Source organism: Phaseolus vulgaris, chromosome 6 (genome assembly GCF_051622355.1).
Source record: "Phaseolus vulgaris cultivar YP4 chromosome 6, ASM5162235v1, whole genome shotgun sequence".
NCBI classification, from domain to species: domain Eukaryota; kingdom Viridiplantae; phylum Streptophyta; class Magnoliopsida; order Fabales; family Fabaceae; genus Phaseolus; species Phaseolus vulgaris.
Window position 1 is genome coordinate 20,562,011 of NC_143503.1, and position 19,525 is coordinate 20,581,535.

General features: G+C 32.9%; 1 pseudogene; it reads left to right on the forward strand.

Annotated features, from left to right (window-relative positions):
• Window positions 1-8,919: 8,919 nt before the first annotated feature.
• Window positions 8,920-9,025, forward strand: LOC150027275 (small nucleolar RNA R71; annotated as a pseudogene).
• Window positions 9,026-19,525: the final 10,500 nt, after the last annotated feature.

Here is a 19,525-nt window from a genome sequence, read left to right on the forward strand (position 1 = left end):
TTCGCATCACCCAAAGATAAGGATTGGTATCTCTTGTCTTTATTTTCATTGCTCTATATCAATCATTTTATTCCTAAAAGCAAGCTAAATACTGAAGTAGTGCTCTTTTTCTTTTATTTGGTAGAATACTAAAATAAGAAAAGAAAAGAAAAGTTAAAATGTTACTCAAATGAGTAAAGAATTGTTCTTCACTTCAGAAAGACTACTCCTTTTCTTATCAACAAATATACTAGATACATTCAACAGCAATAGTACATACTACGACTAGTCTAAAGAGGGTTGCAGTCGATATCATATATGTCCTCATTGATGCTAATTAGATTGTGAATGCAAATCCCGTGTATATTTTGCAGTATTAAACGCAAAAGTTTGGGAGTATTCCTAACCTCAGGAGCCTTCATCTAACACTACACCAAGTTACTCACCCTTATAAGCATCTTAGCCACTAGGGTTTTGTTCTAAGCCAGTTCACTTAGATAGTTACACAACTTTTTTTTTATCAGCAAAGAATAAATAAAATAAAATAAGACATTTTAGAGGTGTCCCAATCCTTATACAAAAAATGACCATGACCAACTTGCTCAACATCTGACCTACAAAAGTTCCATCTTACCCTACAAATCAACTAGTCAATCCTCAAAGATAGATACATGAAAGAGAAGGATAGGTCACAAAAAAAACAAATACAACATCCCTCATAAGTTCCTATCAAGGCCCTAATAGTCATTTTTCAGGCAAATGAGAACAAAACACAATACACAAGAAACACCCCCTATTAACAACCAAAAACCCACCAGAACACTCATTTCGTATTACAAGACAACCATATACCCTAACCCAAAAACAGGTCAAAGAACCTACTCAACAAGAGAACATCCCTACACAAAAAAAAAATCACTTTACCACCTTCTCCTTCTTCAAAACTATAAATTGTACCTGCACACTAAACTAACCCGAAGCCAAAATCTCTTTCCAAAGCCACAAAATATTGCAAAAGCAAAAACCGATACAGAAAAACCCAACAAACCGTCCAATCCTGGACAAGTGATTAAAAACCAATCTCCAAACGTCATTTCTTTCAAATACTTCATGCAACACAGGAGATCCAAACACCAATCCGAGTAAGAGAAGTCCGCTAATATTTCCTTAGTCGTAACTCAAGATAGACAGTAAAAACCTCCAAATTATTTACTCTCCCATTCTTAAAGATACACATATTCCTATGATTCCATATTTCACCTATAATTGCTACCCAAATTCCCCCAACATCTATTAGAAGATTCCTTCATACCTACATGCTTAAGCAATATAAAAATGCATATGTGCATCGTAATTGTACATCAAGTAGAGCTCAAGTCACTCAAAGCAAAGACTCCAAATTCTCCAAGATACCTTACACTCAAAGAAAATATGATTTACCTGTTGCTTACCAAAACTATGCCACGTCGCAGGAGATTGTCCTTAGTAGCAATTGTATTAGTGATGACTTTTTACGGCAAGTGCACCGCTTTGTCAGAAGTAATAATTGTCCCTAAGGACGGATATCGATCCCACAAGGAACACTAAATTATCAAGTACAATAATTGCTAAATATAGAACAAAACAATTACAAGTGTGTTAATGGTTGTGTTGGCGATGATCAATAAGGAAACAGACAAAGAATTGGTTGTTTCAAGTTGAAAAAATAGGGATTAGGTTTCATCTCTCTCACTCTCATGTATTTTGATTAGCATGTCAATATTAAGTTCTTTGATTGAAATTGATGCTCGTATAAAAATCATTTATATCGATTCCTCGCATATAAAATCCTTAAGAATGTCCCATAACTATCGATCCCTCGCATAATTATAAAAACAACTTAGAACAAAACTCAGATGTTTAATAGCAATTAATATCTCAATTTTATTCCTAACACTCAAATATGTTAAGTATTGTTATTTAGGTTAGAACCCTAAAAATACTTTCCAGTCAGATTTAAGATTCTCACTTTGTCACGGAAAATTAAAAGTAAAACAACAATACCAATAATCAATGAAGAACTTAATATTTTAATATAAGATATCACCTCAATACATAAGAGTTCGAACAAATTACTTTCAATCCTAAAGGGTAGAATTAGCCACGCATACTTCTAACGCCTTCCATTCTTCCAATTGGGTTAAAATTCACTATGTGGTGTTTTCCTCTCAATTTGGCACCCCAGGGTTGAGTCTCTAGCCCCATATTTATCCTAGTTTTCTAGGGTTAGGTCGCTTTTTGTGTCGCGCTAATGGGCTAAGTGATAAAACATAAAAAAAGGCCCAATCTTTCTCTGCATCTTTTTCCATTCTGGGACCTTCTAGGTTTCTCTTTTTAGCTCAAATTATTCTCCTTTACTCCAAATCTTCAATCCTCCCTAGAAATCTGCAATTAACACCAAATTTGGGAATAAAATGCTCTTATTCAAATAAAGCTGATAAAAAATGTAAAAAGGTATAAATTGATAAATTAGGGATTATTTTATATGTAAATTAGCAATAAATCTTCATAGGTGCCTATATTTTAATATGAAATATTACTGAAATTAGACACTTATCACTCTCCCCAACTTAAAATCTTGCTTGTCCTCAAGCAAAGTAAATGAATATATTTTAATTTAAATATCAAACTGCTTAATTCACTAGACAACAAATCAAATTAAAACTTATGCTTCCAAACTCAAATATCGTATAGAAAAATATAGACACAATCAACTATCAAGATAAAATCAAAACAAATAAATGACAATTCATCAAGGAATGTCTTCTCATATGCTCACGGGTAAGTGTTTCTCTCTATTTTCACTGAATTGCAACAAATCACAGTTGTTTTTCATTTCATCTTCAAATCACAAACATATTAGAAACATGAATCTTGAGGTCTTTTCCAGGATTGTAATGAGGTTGGGCTTCCAAAAAATATTGGTTTTTCTTAGATAACAAAATGCACATCTTAAACAAGAAGAACATATGTACAATCTAATTATAGAGAATATATGTTATCTAATCACCACTTTCTTTCGATGTCACACTTTTCCTCATTTTTCTTTCTATCTTTTTATGAATTTCAACAAAAAAAAATTCTTTTTTTTCAATCAAAAGGAATAGATTTTTCCTATTTCAACTTTTTGAATTTTCAATAATCATAACCAACCATTCCCTTTTCTATATGTATTGCGTCTGTGTTCTCCTTCCTTAGACATGTTAAAGGGTAGGAAATTATATCATTAAAGGTTAAGGTGCAATATTAACAAAAAAATTCTTGGCCCAAAAGGGATAAAAAGAAAATGGAATTACAATAAGATAAAGGTTGGCTATTTGGCATTGGGCTCCTAATTAACACAACAAATGTCTCAATCATCTTCATGCTCTTTTATGATGTAACAAAATAAAAATTAAGCAACCACAACTGTCAATTCATCAGTAAAACTCTCAAAATTGTTTAAGGTCCACACAGTCACTTGGTTTAAATGGCCTCATTCCTTTTTGTCTTGTCATTCTCTGTCCTAATCAATCAACCTGTTAAATTTTCATGTATCATAATTTCAACTACATTTGAATAGGGATTGAATCAAAGTTTGTTTTCTAATTTGTGTCTAATTCATCTCACTATCTAATATTTAAACACAAATTCTTTTTCAACAATTCAAAATTAATATTCTAGTTCCTTTTATTTGCGAAAAATAAACTAAAAAACAAACAAATTAAAACAGAAAATTTATTCAAAATAAAAAATAAGCAATTAAAACAAACTAAACAAATAAGCAAATAAATAGAAAACTGAAAAATAAAATAAAAACTAAACAAAAAATAAAATTCAAATAACTAAAAAGAAAACAAAGTTAGAAAGATAAAACCATATTTTTTTCTCAAAACTCTCTCCTTAAGAAATCATCCAGCTTTTTGTTAAAATCTTTATCTACGGTTTTGCTTCATTTGCTGGATCTGCCCCCTTAAATAATAGAACCTGTCCCCAGGTCAAAAGACATAACTTGCAAAATGAGTAGGAGACATATAAGATTTTTTATTATTTTATTATTATTTTTTAAAATTTTAAAATTTATTTTTATTTTTTAAAAAAAATCAACAAAGGTAACAAAACAACGTAAAACTAAAATGTGGACTGGGTTGCCTCCCAGTAAGCGCTCTTTTAACGTCATATAGCTTGACGCCTATGTCTTTATGGGTCATCTAAAAGGATTACCGTAGTGAGGTTTTCCTATTCATTACCCAAGTAAGGCTTTACCCTCTGACCATTTACAACCCAACTTCTGTGTGATTTTGGTTCTTCTAACTCTATTGCTCCACAAGGCTTTACCTCTTTCACAACATAAGGACCTGACCATTTAGATTTTAACTTTCCAGAAAAATGTTTTAAGCTAGAGTTCAATAAAAGCACAGATTGCCCAGGGTAAAAATTTCTTTCCACAATCTTCTTGTCATGATATTTCTTTGTGCGTTCCTTATAAAGCTTTAAGGAACTATATGCGTTTAACCTCATCTCTTCAAGTTCATGGATTTGCATTTTCTCTTTTCCCCAGATGCTTTAGCATCTAAATTTAGTGTCTTTAATGCCCAATATGCTTTATGCTCTAATTCCACCGGAAGATTGTTGAACAAGATGCTTTGATGCCTCCAAATCCAAGAGAAAAGCTTGAAGACCTTGTTGATGGGTGTGTGTGTGTTGTCTAGTTGTTTGAAACTTGTTAATTCACTCCTTAAGATGATCCAAGTTCATTTGAATCTTTAACCTTTTGAAAATATGTGTTTTCTAAAAAGCTGTCAAAATTTCAACAGGTTGTTTTTCAAAACAACAGGTTGTTTTACCATAGTAGTTTTTGAAAAACTTGGTTGACTTTGCTGTCAAACCAAAACAATCGATTGTTTCGACAAAACAACCGATTGTTTTTCTGAAAACCGTAACAGAATTTTGTTAAGCGGTTTTAATTTGTTTTAAATGATCCTAACTAACTTGGCTCCTTCATTAAATGTTTTTGACCACTTGGTTGGTCTATATAAAGGTGGTTTTACGCTCCTAATCATGGAGTAATAGAAAGAATTTATCAAAACAGTTTTTCCAACATTTGAAAGAGTTTTTGGGTCATTCTTAAGTGTGTGAAATAGGATTGGGTTGTATTTCTGAACTTTAAGTTTTGTAATACTCAAGTGTATTCTATTCCCTTCTTCCTTGATTACTGTATTTCTGTATTTGTGTTGCCAATGAGTGTTGTGTGTTCTTGAGGGGTTCAAGATCAACACTCTTGGTGTGGTTTGCCAAAGGTAGTGTGTTTCTTGAGGGGTTCAAGGTCACTACTTTGGTGTGTGGTGTTTGTAATCTGGTTTTGATTGCATAGTGGAATGCCCAGTGGTTTCTGGGGATTGGATGTAGCTCTTGGTGTAAGAGTAAACCAGTATAAATTGCTTGTGTGCTTATCTCTTACCCTTAACTCTTTAAATTCTGTTTTTAAGTTGTTTTTATAAACTGCTGATAAAAACAACCGATTGTTTCGACAAACAACCGATTGTTTTTCTGATATCATCTTAAAACAGATTTGGGTATTTGTTTCCTTGATTCTTTTCTCTGTAATTCAGCATTGATTTTCATTATACCTTCAAAGTTTGCGAAAATCCCTTTTAAACAATTCACCCCCCCCCCCCATATATTCTAAAAAAGATGACAGGCTTTCCCATAAATTAGCTGAAATGGGGAAAGGCCAGTAGGAGTTTTAAATGTCGTTCTATACGCCCACAGAGCTTTATCAAGTTTGATTGACCAATCTTTCCTTGATGCATACACTGTTTTCTCAAATATTTTCTTGATTTCTCTGTTAGAAACTTCTGCTTGCCCATTTGTCTGTGGGTGGTAGACCGATGCTACTTTATGACTAACCCCATAATGCTCGAACACTTTCTTCAATTGGGTATTACAAAAATGAGACCCACTGTCAATTATCAATACTCTTAGAGAGTCAAATCTGCAAAAAATATTCCTTTTAAGAAATTTGATGACTGTCTTGGAATCTGCATGTTGTGCTGGAATTGCTTCCACCCATCTAGAAACATACTCAACTGCCACTAGTATATATTCATTTGAAAAAGAAGATGGCAAAGGTCCTATAAAATCAATGCCCCAACAATCAAAGACTTCAATTTCTCTAATATTTTGTAATGGCATCTCATGTCTTCTAGAAATGCTTCCTGTCCTTTGGCACTTGTCACATCTTTGTACTGATGCATGTGTATCTTTGAACAACAAATGTCAGAAAAAACCTAATTGAAGAATTTTTTGCAGTTGTCTTTTCCCCATTAAAATGTCCTCCATATGCTGAATTATGGCATTGATATATAATTTTCTTGGCTTCATCTGAAGAAACACATATTCTCAGCTAATTATCTGCACCAATTTTAAACAAATGAGGATCATCCCAAACATAATGATTGACATCCTTAAAGATTAGTTAAACAATCATCAAAAGAAGATCCAAACACACAAAAATCATCCATAAAAACCTCAATGCATTTCTCAATCATATATGCGAAAATAGCAAACATACACCTTTGGAAAGTTACTGGAGCATTACATAACCCAAATGACATTTTTCGATAAGCAAAAATGCCAAATGGGCAAGTAAATGCAGTCTTCTCTTGATTTTCTGGATTAACCACAATTTGATTATATCCTGAATAACCATTCAAAAAACAATAATATGCTTTACCTGCCAATCTTTCCAACATTTGATCCATAAAAGGTAATGGATAATGATCTTTCCGAGTAGCTTGGTTCAATTTCCTATAGTCTATGCACATCCTTCATCCTGTAACAGTTCTTGTAGGAATCAATTCATTTTTTTCGTTATAAATAACTGTCATACCTCCTTTCTTAGGTACCACTTGTACTGAACTAACCCACGCACGGTCTGAAATGGGATAAATCATTCCTGCTTCAAAGAGCTTTTGTACCTCCTTTTTAACAACCTCCTTCATAGAAGGATTCAAGCGCCTTGGTGGTTGAGCCACAGGTTTGAAATCTTGCTCCATGTGAATTTTATGCATGCAATATGATGGGCTTATACCTTTCAAGTCAGCCATCCTATAGCTTCTTTATTTGCCTTCAGCACTTTTATCACCTTTTGTTCTTCCTCTTTGGATAGATGGTTACTTATGATAACTGGCTTCTCCCCATTTTCTTCAAGAAAAACATATTTCAAATGAGTTGGCAATTGTTTCAGCTCTATTTTCTGAGGAGTGTTGGCTTTGTTCAGTTCTAATTCACCAAAAATCTCTTGTTGAACTTCTTTTTCCTTTCCCAACTCTAGCAAACATTCATTGACTTCCTTATCCTTCCAGTCCTCGCAATTTTCATTATCATTTAAGACTGCTTTCATCAATGAATCATCTATAAATATTTCTCTGTGATTTTCCAAATACAGTTCATTCAGTGCATCCATCCTAAAACAATCATTCTAATCAATCGAATGTTTCATTGCTTCAAATACATCAAAACTAACTTCTTCATCCTGCACTCGAACCTTCAACTTTCCTTCATCCACAAATCATAATTTTTGCAGTCTTCATAAATGGGCGTCCAAGAATGAGAGGTACTTCAACATCTTCCTCTATGTCCATGATCACAAAATCAACTAGGAAGTAAAATTTGTCTACCTTCACCAAAAGATCTTATACTATCCCATGTGGATATTTTATTGATCTGTCAGCTAATTGCAATGTCATCCTTGTAGGCAAAATTTCAACATCCTCAATTTTCTTCAACAAAGATAGTGGCATCAGATTTATGCTTGCCCCAACATCTAGTAATGTTTTGGCCACTGTAAAATTTCCTATTGTGACTGGCAAAGTAAAACTCCCAGGATCTTTAGATTTTTGTGGCAATGATTTTTTAATAATGGCACTACATCCTGCTTCTAGCTCCACAATTCCTTGTTCTTTTAATCTTCTCTTCTTGGTCAACAAATCCTTCATAAATCTGGCATATGTAGGCATCTGTTCCAAAGCTTCAGTGAATGGAATACTTATCTCTAGTTCTTTCATAATTTCACAGAATTTGAAAAATTGTCCTTTTATATTCTTTCTGGAGGGAGCATGTGGATAAGTTAAATATACAATTGGAACACTTCTTTTTTCATTCTCTTTTTCCTTTTTTTTCTTTTCTTCCTGTACCCTCTCATTTTTATTTTTCTTTTCTCCCTCTTCACTCTTGTTTTTTTCTTCCTTATCTATGTCTCTTTCCTTACTTTGTAGATTATCACCAATCCCCTTTCCTACAACTACTCCACTTCTTGTAGTGATTGAATTACATTTCTCCCTGAGTTCCCTCAACTCTTGTGTAAGTTGCTTAATTTGTGTCTCAAAATTCTCAACATTCTTCTGCACAACCAACATGGTGTGTGTAAATTTTTTTGTAGAATCTTCCATTTTTCTCATTCTCTCTTGGGACACAAGATCTAATAGTTGGAGTTGTTGAAAAGTTCCTTGCTTTCCTTTATCTTCCATGTAAAACACTTTTTCTTCAGAAGAAATATTTTGGTAAGCACATTGCTCACTGAAATGCTCACCTCCACATAGTTCGCTCCTTAATTCTTGATCTTGCCTTGGAATAACATGTAATTGTTGAGGCAATTTCGCCATTTGTGTGGTTAACTGATCAATCTGTTGTGTCAAAATTTGATTTTGAGCCAATAATGTATCTTCCCTCCATCCTTTCTTCTGAGTACTTCGTCCATCATACTGGTCTTGAGAATCCGCTGATGCCAATGCATTAATAATCCTCGTTGCTTGTTCTGCATCAAGAGTCATCATTGTGCCACCAGCTGCGGCATCTAAGAGCATCTTCATATCAAATTTGAGACCATTAATGAATATGCTCAGTTGAGCAATGTCTTCAAACCCATGATTTGGACATTTTCTCAATATCATCTTAAATCTCTCCCATGTCTCACAAAAAGACTCCTCTGCTCCTTGTCTGAACATAGAGATTTCAGACATAGCTTTAATGTAGCGAGAGATTGAAAAAAATCTTTGCAAAAAATTTTCTTCTACATCCTCCCAGCTCGTGAGGCTCTGATTAGGAAGTGATCTAAGTCAATCCTTAACCTTTCCTGCCAATGAAAAAGGAAACAAGCGCATATAAACATTCTCAACTTCACCTAATGTAAAGCTCATTGCTCCCACCAATTCATAAAATGTATTCAAATGTGAATATGGATCCTCATGTTCCATTGCTGTGAATTGATGGGCACCGATGAGAGTAAGTAAATATGGATCTATTTTCAATGTCTTGGTGGTAGTAGGTATGACCATATTAGAAAAAGCCATTGACCCCTTGATCGTGACATAATCTCCAGATGTGTTGCTTCATCTCCCGCCATGTTGCTTTCCTAAAATATTAGTGGAAAAGAAAATAATAAAGTATATATATATATATATATATATATATATATATATATTCAATTTGTTTTTTTAAATAAACAGAAATTTAAATAACTGCCTAAACTACAAATTAAAACTTAAGAATAAAATAAAACAAAAACAAAATAGAATAAAAAATTAAAATGACTCTAAGAGAAATTATAACAAAAATAATTTAAAAATATATATATAAATAAAATAAAAACTAAATCAGAATAAAAGAAAACAATTAAAACAAAAAATAACGTACCTAAAAATAACAAATAAATATTAGAAATAAAATAAAAACTAAATAAACTAAAACGAAATAAACAGGAAATTATAATTATAATCTAAAAGACTAACCAACTTACTTAAAAGATACTACCTAACGTAAAACTAAAAACTAAACTAGTACTTATAAATAATTAAAACAACTAAATAAAAACTACCTAAACCTAAATAAAACTACGTAACTAAACCTAAAAAAACTAAAATAATAAAAAATCAAAAGAAAAATCAAAATAAATCTGAAAATAAATAAAAACAAATGAAATCAAAATAAGAATTAAAATAATAACAGAAAATCAGCAAATTAAAATAAAATAAAATCAAATAAAATAAATCTGTTTAAAATAAAATTAAAACACAAAATTAAAACAAATCAAAATAATTAAAATATTCACAATATTTAAGAAATTATACTCAACAAATCAAACATGCTCCCTGGCAACGACATCAAAAACTTGATGACTTTTACCGCAAGTGCACCGTTTTGTCATAAGTAATAATTGTCCATAAGGACGGATATCGATCCCACAAGGAACACTAAATTATCAAGTACAATAATTACTAAATATAGAACAAAACAATTCAAAGTGTGTTGAAAGTGATTGTGTTGGCGATGATCAATAAGAAAACAGAAAAAGAATTGGTTGTTTCAAGTTGGAAAAATAGGGATTAGGTTTCATCTCTCTCGCTCTCATGTATTTTGATTAGCATGTTAATATTAAGTTCTTTTATTGAAATTGATGTCCGTATAAAAATCATTTATATTGATTCCTTTCATATAAAATCCTTAAGAATGTCCCCTAACTATCGATCCCTCGCATAATTATAAGAACAACTTAGAACGAAGCTCAGATGTTTAATAACAATTAACATTTCAAGTTTATTCTTAGCACTCAAATATCTTAACTATTGTTATTTAGGTCAGAACCCTAAAAATACTTTCCAATCAGAGTTAAGATTCTCAATTTATCACGGAAAATTAAAAGTAAAACAATAATACCAATAATCAATCAAGAACTTAATATTTTAATATAAGATATCACCTCAATACATAAGAGTTCAAGTAGATTACTCTCAATCCCAAAGGGTAGAACTAGCCACGCATACTTCTAACATCTTCCATTCTTCCAATTGGGTTACAATTCACTCTATGGTGTTTTCCTCTCAATCTGGCACCCCAGGGTTGAGTCTCTAGCCCTCTATTTATCCTAGTTTTCTAGGGTTAGGTCGTTTTTTGTGTCGCGCTAATGGGCTAAGTGATAAAACATAAAAAAGGCTCAATCTTTCTCTGTATCTTTTTCCATTTTGGGACCTTCCAGCTTTCTCTTTTTATCTCAAATTATTCTCCTTTACTCCAAATCTTCAATCCTCCCTACAATCTGCAATTAACACCAAATTTGGAAATAAAATGTTCTTATTCAAATAAAGCTCATAAAAAATGTAAATAGGTATAAATTAATAAATTATAGATTATTTTACTTGTAAATTAGCAATAAATCATCATAAGTGCCTATATTTTAATATGAAATATTACTGAAATTAGACATTTATCAATTAGTCAGCATTCTCCAAAATGTAACTTGCACCGAAGGTAGAGTCTTTAACTTCCAAAACTCCGCAAAGAATTCCCCAAAACCAACTTGCTCAACCCTCTTTAGATGGTTATAAGTTGCCTTCACAACATAAACTATAGACACTAAATCCCTCCAAATCCACTTATCAGTCATGCCTTCACCCTCTTCCACTAACCTCTTATTATCCAATAACTGCAAGAGCTGATCAGGTTGACTATATTCCCACATAGAGAACCTTTCTCCATCCCAGCTTCCACAACCAACAATTATCACTCCATTCACCAACATGTGATAAGGTGCGACCAACATCTAAAGAAACTGAGAACAATCTAGGAAATTGTTGCCTTAGGAATTCATTATCCAAACATTTATCCTCCCAAAGCCTAATTCTTTCCCATCTCCTACTACCCACCTTCCTTTGTCTTCAAAATCATTACCCCATTCCACTAAATTCCATACTTTCCTAGGATCCCATCATAGAGATTCCTTATTAATACAAACCTAGGACCTTAAATTCTTCCAACCACCATACTTCGAAACTAAAATCTCCTTTCAAAAACAGCTCTCATTAGGCATAAGTCTCCAAATCCACGTGCCCAAAAGAGCATAATTAAACCTTCTTATACCTATAACCCATAAACCTCCTTTTTCTTTCGGCTCGCATACCTTGTTCCACGCCACCCGTCTATTTTCCTTCCCTTTGAGCCCCAACCCCATAAAAAGTTCTTTTGTACCCATTCCACTTCCTTCACCACAGTAACCAACATACGAAAGACAGACATGTAGAATAACGGTAAAGAGGAAATGACAAATTTGATAAGACATAACCTACCAGCCAGAGAGAGAAATTTACCTTTCCATAAGTCCAATTTGTTTCATAACTTACCAAGCACCCCTTCCCAGAAGGCACACCTCATATGATTTCATCCTACTATCACCCCAAATAAGTAAAAAGAGCCTTCATAATTCCATAATTAAGAATTGTTGCAAAACCCACAATCTGATTAGCAATCACACCAACTCCACCTACCTTACTCTTAGAATAGTTAACTTTAAGCCCAGAGGCAACTTCAAAACACTTCAAGATCGCTTTTAAAGTCCTAACACCCTGGGTATCAGCATTACAAAAAAAAAAAGTGTCATCCGCGTAGTGCAACATAGTCGCATTTATTCGCCTTACACCAACCTCAACGCACTCCAAAAGCTTCTTCTCTTCCGCCTGTCTAACCACTCCTGCTACCCCCTCAGCTGCAATGAGAAAGAAAAAGGGTGTTAAAGGACCCCCTTGCCTTAGACCTTTTTTGGATTGAATTCAGCAGTTAAGCTACCATTTACTAGCACCAAAATCAAAGAAGATTTAAGGCAATTCTTTATCCATTCAATCCACTTTTCAGAGAACTCCATCCTTCATAACATATAAAACAAGAACGCACAACTTATTGAATCATAGACCTTCTTATAATCCACTTTAAAAAGCACACACTCTTTTTTTCCTCTTTACTTCCTCAAGGGTCACACTAGCTACCAACACACTGTCCAACATGTGGCTCATATACCATCAAAGCGTATATGTCTCACCACCTGTGTCTCATTGCTAGATCTGTTAGATTCCCCAGCCTTTGAAACTTTCTGCCTAACACCGGTGACCGTCGCAGCTTGGACTGGCCCAAACGGTGAGACGCACATCGAGGCAATGCTATAGCTCTCTGGGACCGCGAGGCACGCATCAACAGCAGCACACCCTGGCCATGTGGCGAAACCGGAGCTCCCTAGAAGCACAAGGTTCGCGATAACAGTGACAAAGCCCAAAAGTAGTAAAACCATGTTTATCCCTACCTTAGAATATAAAAGAGCTTTGAAATTATTTGGGAATTGAATAAGTGTGGGGGTGTATCTCATTTTCATAGTTTACCTCTTTAAATACAAAAAAAAAAGATAGAAAAAAAGAAATACAACAAGGAAAAAAGAAAAGCAAATAAAGAAAATAAGAGTTATTTAACTCCTCACTTTTATGATCTAAACACCTATCCCTCCCACTCCTTGACTCTCTTCCCTCTCAAAGGTTATTGCACCAAGGATCTGATGCAAATTGTTTGGCATAGATACTAATATGGATAAGAAAATATTGCTTTTGAGAATCTACCCCAAACTTTTATGTATATCAAACTGAACAATTTCTTTATGTCAACCCTATATAATTTTATTTCTTTGATTCTATATATTCCAAACAATAATTATCCAAATAGTCCTCCAAATCCTATTTCCTTTTTCATTTAATTCCATCAAGCTGAATTATTGAAAGTGAACCTTTGCTTGGTTATTATGTATTGTGACCCTTGTTCACCTACTCCACATATTCCAAACTTGATTCGCGACCTTACAACTAAAAAACAAATGACTAGTTCATTCCTCTCACAATCCACACATTGCATACAAATTATTTTCTATCATTGCATACAAATTATTTCCTATCATTATTCTGTTGCGACACAAGTTTTCCTTTGTTGTCACTTTGTTTAAAACTTTTTTCCATGCAAAGTGTTGAATAGATGGTAGAGCCTTCAATTTCTAAGGCAAAGTGTAAAAATTGTTGTTTTTCCCTTTATTTTGAATCTTTTTATTTTTCAATTTAACATTATATGTCTCTACCTTGATGTAAATCATCCAGCCTTAACACCATTGACTAAGAGGATAGAAGAAGATGGAGTCTTATTGAAGAGGAGCACTCATATTTGAATAGTCTTTTTCTTATTCTTAGCTTTGTAAAAATTGTAAAGTAGTTTAGGAATTATTTTGGGCCTTGTATTTTTGGTCAAATAGAGTAGAATATTATATGGGTGATGAACATAGTTTTATTCACACTTATTAACTTTAATCATAAATTATTGGAATGTAATAATAAATAAATCCAATATTTTAATTAATATTCTTCTAATTGGGTTTATTTAGGTCTTAATTATTATTTCTGTTAATTTTGTATTTTTAACCCAAATTGGTTCTTTTGAATCAAAACAAGAAACAAAATCTGAAATAAAGAATTAGAGAATTAGATCTGCAAATATCTCAAAAAAGGAACTGAATGCAAATTTCTGCATGGATATTCTCTAAAAATCCTGTAATTAAAATTCCTCTGCAAAAATCCTTAAAAAAATAAAGCAAATATACTTTGAAGATATTATTCAAGAAAATCTTCTGAAATATCCCTCACAACAATGTCCGAATCAATTACAATCAATGCACAAATCTGGAGAAAATTGGAAACAATATATCTGGAAGAGAAGCAAGAATAAAATTTGAGACTATTTAGGAATGAGGATATATGTTTAATAATTTGAAACAGGAAAGTAAACATCTGATAATAGCAAAGCAATATCATAAGACAGATTTTTAATATGATTTGGTGCAAGGAAAAGAAGATTATAAAAGAGACTTCAAAGGAAGGGAGAAGGAGCTTTTTGGATGGCGTTTAAGGAGAGCTTCATAGGATTTTCTTAGTTTCTTTTCTTCTTTGTAATACTTTTCTTTTCCTCCGCATGGAAGAATAAACCTTTTTTATTGATTCCTTTGCAATTCCCCATTGAGTTCTGAGGTTTTGATGAATAAAAGTTTCGTTTTTCTAATTCTGTATAGCAATTGTTTTAACATTCTAATCTCCTGGAAAACTAGTTTTCGTAAGAGGTTGTACTTGAACGCATGATTGAGAATCTTCCTTATCTTAAACTTTGGTTTTTTAGTTAGTTCGCATTGTTCTAATTAATGTCTTGGGCGCATGATTCAAGAGAGAGGAGATAAGCATTCTCATAGAGTATATGAATGGAAAGAAGTGGGTACTGATTAAACCAATACTGATTAAACCAGTAGACGCATGCTTTACTGGTGAGTTTTAAGTTGAATAAGATTGGTGCATGTTCAATCTGGTTTAACTCTGTGTGAGAATTGAAGGATGATATTCTTTAGATGACTTATGAAGAATTTATTGGTGGAGGAACTTGGGGATCAACCGCTTTTTAATTGCTATTTTAATCTTTTTTATATTTTCTGCACAACTATCTCAACCCCCTTTTATATTTATTCTTATTGCTAACATTAATTGCTTGCAGAGAGATTATAAACACAAATTTACTAATTTTACTATTGGATTCGTTGGGAGACGACTTAGGATCCTCTAACCACAATTATATTATCACCTCTCTAGCGTTAGACAGGTCTACACTGGAATCATTTTAATTTGATAACAAAATAACAACTATCAATAGGCCTTGTATTTGGGACATGAAAAGTTTATGTTAAATAACCTAACCCTAGGAGAGAGAGAGGGAGAGAGAGAGAGAGTTAGTGCCAATCTAGGGTAAATAATCTAGTTTGGATGTTAAGTTAGTGTTTGCTTAAGGTTAGGTGGTGTCACATTCCATGTGCCACTTTTCACTCTCTCAACGGAGAAGATTTGAAGCTTGGACTGCAAGCTACCTTTGTTACATGTCAACTTGTGAGACTATAGGATTTTGAGAAGCTTACTCCACAAGTTACTCCACAAGTTAGATTTAAGGTTAGGGTTTGAGACTTGCTTTGCAAGCTTTTTCCCTATTAGGCTAGCCATTAATTAAGAATTCCTCTCTTTGAAAGGATGTATTTTAATTAGTATGTATACAAGATAAAATTATAACTATTAATTAAAAGGCTTAATTATGGGATTAATGAGCACAACACTTACCATAATATAGAATTTGCTTCCACCATGGGAGATTGCTTCCACTCTCGAACGCTGATAACTTTGATAGATGTGGCTCCATCGTTGTTTCGAATGTTCACAAGTCCAAGATAACAATGGTTTATTATAATTGCCAAATCTATATATCAATCACACATACAAATCATTAACAATAAATATTTTGATCCAATCAAACTGAATCTTCTCAAATTAAGTTGTTGTAAAATTCTTTGTATTGCATACATATAGTTATTTTTTAATTTAAAATAGTGATATGAGAAAGTAATTTATTCTATTGGTCATTCAAAATCATGTTTAGGGCTAATTTCATTTTTTAGGATCTAAATAAACTACATCTACAACATAAAATTATTTTCAGATTTTACTTTTAGAAAAAACAAATTAAAGGTATGAATTCATATGCAAAACTTTAAAAACTGTTTAAATAAAATATTCAACTATATAAGAGAAGTATTTTTTTTTTCAAACATATAAATATATATAAAGTATTATGACTCACATTATAAAAAAAATATCAATAATTTAGTCATCAAGTTTACCGATAAAAATAGTGATTTCTATGTGTCACCAATTAACATGCCAAAATTTTTGGTAATTAAAGATTTATTTTTTTTCATTAGTATTTCTTTTAAAGGTACTACAGTCTAAATGATTTTTCAAAATTAAAAGTGAGAAAATGTTATTAGAGATTTCATATTAGTGAATTTCAAATCAACAAGTAAAAGAACATTGATTAAGAAGGTTATAAGTGAAAAGATTATTGATTAAGAAGGTTCAAAAGCTTTGAACATCTATGTAGATTGATGGAACTAGATAGAGATTAAGAAGGTTCAAAAGCTTACCGAAGAATTCTCTCCAAATGGCTTGGTGAAGGATGGTGTCTTCATGATCGTTCGTAAGTGAAACATCTAAATCTTTGGAAACATCGAGAAGGTACACAAAGGCCTTTGTTCGGCCTGTGAGCACAGCCCTGAAAATAGGTGTTTCACCGTTGTTGTTCCTAACCCTAATCAAATCCTTCCTTTCACCATTTTCCCCTATGATGCACTTACAGGTGAATGAACCACTAGTGCAGATATGTAAAACAAATGCGGCTATTTTAAATTTACAAATGCGGTCATAGAACCGCATTTGATCAGCACACATTCGTAAATCTGGCATTTACAAATGCGGTCATAGGACCGCATTCATAAATCACATATACAAATGCGGTTACCTAAAATAACCGCATTTGTATATTATTCTGAATTAAGGAGTGGGTTTGGGGTTTAGGATTTATGAATGCAGTCTTGGTAAAAACCGCATTCATAAATCACTATTTACAAATGCGGTCTTGGTAAATGACCGCATTTGTAAATAGTGATTTTCTTTTTAAAGTTCACTTTGTTTTGTGCAGAAACCATATATTTTAATAACCTGCATAATGATCAAACCCAGCCAGACAAATACAGAAATATAGTAATCAATTGAAATCATCAAAATGTACATTTACAAGTGATCAAATTACATATAATAAAACCACTATTGTTTACCTATGCTAGAGTTATAAAAATTAATGAAATATGTGGACCAAGAATCTCTAACATAAGAAATGCCTTCCTCATTCATTGGTGTTTCTTCTGTGAATAACTGCATTGCAAAGTTGACATAAATTAGTTTTTAGATATATATATGTTCAAGAATTATAAAAATGATTTAACATATATAGTACCTCTTTCCAACCAGTTTTAACACCTAGTCTTATAATGGTAATAATTCATTGCATAATGTAATAGCCACACTCATAGCTTCCTGGTTGTTTATTACACTATAATTCAATAAAAAGTAATATGTTAGTATATTGATAAACAATGATAATAGAGAAAGAAAAAAATTACAAACCTTTACTTTTATGTAGTTCAAATTATTTGAACTGGATCGACCTTTTAGGATGTTATATCCACGCCATGAACTGGTTAATACAAAAAACCTCGTTAGTAGATGGTTAATTAGTAACATACAAAGTTAAGTTTATACTATACTTACGTATCAATGATATCCTTAAATTTTGTGGGCATCTTCTTGTGTAGGGAACAGAACCACACAGCAGTCTTATCAACCATTGATAAGACAAGTAACTGCCAATGATGCCTATATGATCAATGAAAAGAGTTAGTAAATATTTAAAACATGAAATAATAATAATTGATGACATATAATTAAACTTACTCATTAATATAAGGGCATAAATAAATTTGTTTTCCCTCTTTTTCCAAGATGTTAGTGATGTATGCTTGAGTCTCAGTTGAGTTTGGTCCAACGGGATTAGTATATGCAGGATCTAAGAATCCATACATATTTTCCTTCCCCTCAGTGATACAGACTCTATGCAAAAACCTACAAGTTTTTAGTTAAAGCATAATCAATAATAATTTAACATAAAGTAAATTGAATAATAGGTAAAGATACTTACATCATAAAAAATTGAATTATACTTATATTGAGCTCCTGTTTCCCATATATAAATTCTGATAAATCTGTGTTGTAAATCATCAGTGGCAGTTCAGTGTTTATTTGAAAAAATGTATTATCCCACGGAACTGGAAAAGGATCATTGCCAATCTGACTAGCAATGAGACGTAGGGAAGCCATAGGATCGTCAACTGGAACCTCACGCTTCTTTTTCGGACTTGGTGGCTGAAAAGGTTTCTACAAGATAAACAACATTTGTATTAAATTATATGTAAAACAACTCCCCTTTGTGCTCTTGGGAGTGGGACTAACAAGGGGTTCAATCGGCTCAGCACAAACTTGTTGCGATAGAAACTCTTGTCGCATTCAATCATTCTCCTTTTTCATCTCCAGCCACATCAAATCAGTCTCCTTTCTCATCTCCTCCATTATTTCTTCACGTAACTTACTCTTCATTTGAGTTTCCTTCTTGGAGGAGGAGGATGGCTGTCGTTCTGAAACTCCAAAATAAAGTTTAATTCCGACCCCTTGTCCAGCGGCACGAACACGACCAGAGTGTTCAGGTCGTCCAATTGCTTCAACCAGGATATCGTGACGACCTTCAGCAACAAATTTACCGTCGGATTCCAAGGAATCCTGCAAGAGTACACAAAAATCATATTTTCCATCATCGTGTACTGCTTCATCCATGGTAGAACCCACATATTCTTCAGTTACGGAAACACGTGGTAAATTTAATAATTCACCATGCCATGTCCAAGTTGTATAAGATCGAAGAAACCCATCACATAGTAGGTGTTCCCTCATGATATTCACATCCAGTATCCTTCCATTCAAACAGTTAACGCCCGGACACCTGATCTTTGCTCCATCATGACCACTAATAATCGCGTTACGCTGCGCAAATTGTATAAATTCCTCTACTCCCCTTTCGTACTCATCACTTATACGAACAACATTAATCCAACTTCGATCCATTATATATTCTGGAATATAGTTAGGATTTTCTAATAATTAGTATTCTATTCAATCTCACACATTTGCCGAGGGTCGAACAC